This window comes from Penaeus monodon, chromosome 11, assembly GCF_015228065.2.
Source record: "Penaeus monodon isolate SGIC_2016 chromosome 11, NSTDA_Pmon_1, whole genome shotgun sequence".
Classification (NCBI taxonomy): domain Eukaryota; kingdom Metazoa; phylum Arthropoda; class Malacostraca; order Decapoda; family Penaeidae; genus Penaeus; species Penaeus monodon.
In genome coordinates this window covers 12871056-12877137 of record NC_051396.1, presented here as the reverse complement: position 1 = coordinate 12877137, position 6082 = coordinate 12871056, and positions in this window count along the sequence as shown.

Sequence of the window (6082 nt, the reverse complement as noted above, 5' to 3'; positions counted from 1 at the left end):
CAATGAAAATGAAAATACAACATATCTTAGTAGTATTACAAGAACGGCATGGGATGCGGTATTTTGGCATGTAGTGTTGTGCATGCTAGGGCGATGATATAAGCCCCCGGCAGCGAGGCCCCGCCTCTATGAATGCTACCCGTCAGATATGGGTTAAAAAGACTGCAACTAGATATAAAGTAAATAAAACATATATATACATATATTAACCTTTACAGCACGCTTTGGTGTTTCAACAAGAACAGGTGGGATGACACCTTTATAAAGAGACAAAATCCCCTCATTTTTGCCATCTTCCGCATACAATCATAAACTGAGGTGTAATAATTTGGATCACCAGTGACTCCTTTTGTCTGAATCTGGAATCGTGTCTTCACCACATCTAAGGATGCATGATGCATATCTCAGTGAAACCTGAAATGATGAAAAATATAAGTTCATAAACCTATGCTAAAAACAATAACAGTAACAATATTCATACAGAATTATCAACTTCAACTCCATCAATGTACATTTCGGACTGGTTCCTATAGCTTAAAACAATTAATATATACTTTGCTGAGTAATAACAGTATGTTATTTATCTATACAAATGAAAAAAAAATTAAAAACTTATTCCAAAAAGGAACTCACATAAAACAAAATAAACATTAATAATGTTAACAAAAGTTTTAAAAATTAAAACCTTTTTTCACATTATTTAAGGAATGGGGCAAACAGTTATGATCAGGTGGGCCTAGTAATTGACACACTAAACTAGTGGGCATTACAGTACCTAATATGGCTATGATGATGATGAAAAAAAAAATTAGATTCATTATAAAGGTGAAAAAGAAAAAGCTAAAAGCATTAATAATGCTAATCTGTCATTCTACTTTTGTCATATGCCCGGACAAAAATATAATGATAATGACCTCAAAGGTCATGTCTGGTGCTGAAAAGTTCTCTTCTGTTCCAGTATTTACTCATTTGTGTGCTTCTTTTCCTAATCTGGATCTTTAGAGAACTATGTATGTTTTATTTATTCATTTATTTTTAATCCCTCCTCTCTTTCTCAGTGTCTATGGTATCCTTGGGTCTATGTTCCTTGTGATTTTTTACTCCTTTCTCCAGTGAGGCTAGAAGGTTGTGGAGGCATAGGTAGAGTGCTTTCCTTCTCTTCACCCCTGTGTCCCTTGTGGCAGATGGCTTGGGAAGTAGAGGGGGGTGAGGTTTGCCCAATTTTGGATGTACTTTGCCTAAACTCAATGGGTATTTAGGAAGGAGCTCTTGCATTATTTCCATCTGTAAATGAGTGGCAATGCTCTATCTGTGAGCCATAAACAAGAAGAGCACTAGCTTCAGGAAGGACAATATTTCCGTTGTCAGGATCCTATTCCTACTGCTGTGTCTGGCAGCACAGGGTGCATTACAGAAATATTACAGAACATAAAGAAATGACACAAATAACACAATATTACTTACTGCTATTGCCCTGCACAGTTTATAAACTACTTAGAGAGAAGATATGGAGTGTGCAAGCATATCAAATGACAAATATAGACATTGGAAAATGGCAGAAAAGAGATAACATTGCAAAGGGGAGGCAAAGACTCTGACAACTGCACAGTGTTTGTGTGGGCTGGGTCTTTGAGCTATGAGCCTAATACCTGGCACCTGCATCCAGTGGGTTCAATGTGGTGCTCCTTGCTCAGCCACTAACCCTTTACCTTATTCCTCAGGCTGTGGCATAGGACAGAAGACTGACCACCATATTCCTGCCAGTCAAGGGTACCCACCTTAGTGCCAATAGCTTTTTCTTCTTCTCTGGACTCTGCTTGAGCATACTGGCCTCTTCTTGGTGCAATGCAATGTGTTTTATCACAGGTTTTGATCTTGAACTCAGGATGACAACAGAGGGCTCCATGTTCCATCAGTCAGTGGCACTCATCATAGTGCCAGTGTCTACCAATTACCTTCCTAGGTTTTACCTAAACTATGTTAACCATTCCTCAAACATTACAGGCTTTGACATGGATGGTCACAGCAGGATCACCTACCCTGCCACCCCAGAGTAAGCACCTGCTGTTCATTGGCCTCACTTGCTGATGGCTCCTCTTCTCCCCCACTACTGTCCTCTTTCAGTCCACAGGTGCAGAGGAGTACTCCTGCTCTGTACTATTGCAGTTGAGGGTGCCCACTGTTAGTGCCTGTAGCCCTTGCCTTCCCCACACTGGGCTCCCCTCAGAGCAACACTACATGTTTTCTACAGGCTTTGATCTTGGACTGAGTATGACACAAGAGGAATCAGAGCTGCAGAGTGAGCATCCTCTCACACACACTTGTCAGGCTAGTTTGCTTCTGCAAGCTGCCTCCCACAACCCTGCCATCCTTTCTTGGTAGGCAGGTATGGATGGGTGCTTCTACCCAATCACATAGCCTCATCTGAGCACTTTGACACAGTTTCTACAGGTTTCTAATTTAGACGGAGGCCAACACAGGAGGACTCTGTAATCTTTTAGTGCCTGTAACCATGACTACCAAAGTTCTGCATAAATCACATTATCATACTGAAGTGCTGACTGCTGTGCTGTAAGTCCCTACTGGGCACGGGTGATGTAGTATACCATTGTTTTACTGCAGATCATTATTACAGTAATAACGATAGACTGCAATGTGTGCATGCAATCAGAATCAACAGTCAGTCATATTAGAGAATAATAACCTTCATAATCTGTTTTACATTACCATCACATCATGAAAAAATCTGACTTACGGGCAAAGTGACATGAACATGTCATGGGAAATTCTAGCTGTGGGCCAAGGTGACACTAACGTGCCGTTGTGAGCATTTTGGATGAAGGACAGGGTGACTGGAAAGACACTCGGTAAGTGCACAAACCTTTTGTAGGGTGATTAGATTTTGGCATTTAGAAAGGAGATTTTGCATTATTTCCATTGATAAAAGAGTTGGCATGTAGTATCCATGCGTCATGACTGGAGGAGTGCCGGCTTTAGGGAGGATGCTATTTCCATTTTCAAGCTTAGCATCCTATATCTGGCCGCTTTAACATGTGTCAAAGGTTGTATTGCAGAACATTGAATATTATGAAAAAATCAAAAAGATTACTATAATAACAAAATGTTACTTATCTTACATGTAGTTATGGACTACCTAGAGAGATGATGCAGGAGTCTGTGCAAGGAAAAAAAGTCTATAAATGACATATGTGGACAGTGTAAGATGGCAAAAAAGCTAAAACACTTCTGCATAAAAAGAGAAAGTAACATTGCAAGAGGGAGTAATAATCTTGTCATCGCACACGAATGTTTGTGCACCTTCAGAGTGGCTGCTCAAATAAGCTTAATGTCTGAATTTAGGCCATGTGATGCCATGAAGCACCAGGATCCAATGGTTAAAATTGGTTGTAAGCTTTAGCAGTATATTTATATACTTGTTATGTATCATATATTCTTTACATATCTTACATACTGTCTGTGTGAATATGCAATGGTTAATGGTTAGACCAAATCAATGTGCTAGACAACAAAGGTCATATAGCACTATAGTAAAGTATTATGGTGAAAAGGGTGGAAACGAGTTAACGATGAGGATAAGATGTGTTAGATGTCAAAGGACGTAGAATGCTGTATGATATGAATGGTAGTAAAAAGGGTATAGAGCAGGGGCAATGGAATACAGTGGGATTTGTAAGTGGGGATGGGGTTAAAGGTATAGGGTGATCAGATCAAATGGAGAGTATGTGTCTGAGGAAGAGAGAGTAACACGGTATGAGGAAAAATGCAACAAGCTATTATGAAACAATCAAACAGTAATAACGATAGTAGAAACGATAGTAGGAGAAGAATCCAGAGACTGAAATAAGGGAACAGGAAGGTGATGAAGTATCAGGAAGAATGCCAGGAGGAGAGGGATCTGGAGAAGGACACTGTTGTGACATTAGGGAGTCATGTGAGCATCTAGGTGTGAGTGGTAAGGATAACTGGGAGGGAAGAGGGAATGGTGAAGAACATGGAGGAAGAGAGGATGGGGTGTTTTTTGGATAAGTGGGAGGAAGAGGGGTACAGGGAACTTGAGGAGGAGGATGGATATCACCAAATACTTTGAATGTAGTGTGATAAGAAGAAAGGGATTAGATGGTGGATGAGGGAGTGGATCATTCTCTTGGGTCATGTTTAGGAACTTTTAGATGTCTTCAATAGTTTCTGGAGGGGAGTTGGATGGGGAGATCTGAGAAACAAAGGTCTTCTTATGTGTCCAAGGAGCAGAAGAAGATTCCAAAGCAGAGAAGAGGTGAGTGTAGGAGAGGATGTGGTAGAAGATAGCATGGAACATTTAGATTGTCTAGTGTGACAGGTAGAGTGAGAAGGAGGAGGGGTAGGCACCAGGAAGTGGTAGACATTGGAGTATCTGGATTTAGGCTGGAAAATGAATTTGCCTGGGTTAGTGAGGTAGTAGAGATAGGATGGTTGTGGGTAGAGGGAAGAAATACTGGGGAAGACACTGAGCCTTCTTGAGAAGATGGAAGGGGAGCAGAACGAAGTACAGTTTGGAATAGGTAGAGAGAAAAACTCTTGTTGGTATACTTCTTCTCTGGCCTCACGCAGAGTGAGGCCTAGTTTTGAATCTGAGAACTGCTACCTCATATTCGAGCTTAAAGGCAAGGCAGTACCAATGAAATACATTATGAGAGCCACCACAATTGGTACATGTGCATGACTGAGCAGAGCAATTTGAACAGTCGTGGCTGTGTAGTGACAGTGTTTGGCTGGGTGACCAAAATGCCAACATTTTTGACAATGACAGGGAAGAGGTCGATATAGGCAGACAGAGCAGGACACTCCACCAATATAAACTTCATGTGAGGAGGTCATGTCCATGGAAGCTATCTTTGGCAACATTTGTGTAGGACTATGTTGGCCTCTGGGAGGAATAATGTAATACTGAACTGCCACTGCATTGACAAGGCTTGCGAGCAAGTCAATTTTCACAGCCTGACTAGTCCTTGCCGTAAACAGGGGCTATAGGGGAATCACAAATAAATGATCCCTTTGGCTGGGCCAAAAGAGTACATAAAAGGTTTGCAGTGGTGGAAGCAGTAGAAAGACAAGAGCAGGAAGATGGGTGGTATGGAGTGAGATAGTACTGTTGGGAGGAGGACAATAATGAGGACGATAAGGATGAAGAGTAGTAATAAGGGGGGGTAGGGTGATGAGATGTGAATAAGACTGGGCAGTAGAAGAAGGAGTGTAGGATGTTGGGAGGTTGAGTAATGACCTGGGTAGATGATTCAGAATGGTAGAATTGACAGCAAACATTGAGGAGGGAGTATTTGTATTATTGGTCACACCCTTGGTCAAAGGAGAGTTAGGAGTTGGGAAACAAATGAAATCGAATTCAGATAGGTTAGTTGATGAAGGGAAAAGCCTTAATGCCACTAATAAGGGTAAAAAAAATCATTATTGGCCATGGTGAGCCTGAAATAAGTGGGGAGAGGAAACAGTTTACCCATCAGGGTCCCCATGAGAGGCTAGGCAATTAACCAAGGGAATATTGACAGAAAGCCAGCCTTTCATCCTTTCAACATGGATCTCACACATTAAGAAGTGAAGGGGATGATGAAAAAGAGAAGGAAAAGGAAAGAGGGAGAAGAAAAGACCATGCAAAATTAGTTAGGGCAAGAGAAAGGTCCCAAGATGGGGTGATCCCCTACACTGGGTCCCAGTCTCTGTCTCCCAAGCCCCTCCACGTAACAAGAAGCAAGGATTAGTGGGGTGGGTGTGATATGTATGTGTCTGCATGTTTGTGATGTGGTAGGGACCTATATAGGTTGCTACACTCCATCTCCCTTTTGTCAGAGCCTAGGAAGCATCAGAGGCTTCATGTTTATGTCTTAGTTTTAAAGAACAGTTTTCAATGTTGTGTTTTCGAAAACTTTCTGAAACTGATTGTGAACAAGCCTTAACCTATTGCCTTTGAATATGTGTTGTTTGTTGTCATGGCTGATTTGGTCATAGCCCTGGATGACTTGGTTTGGCTATGGAAGGCAGATCATTATGTCATGTTACTAGAATGCCACTT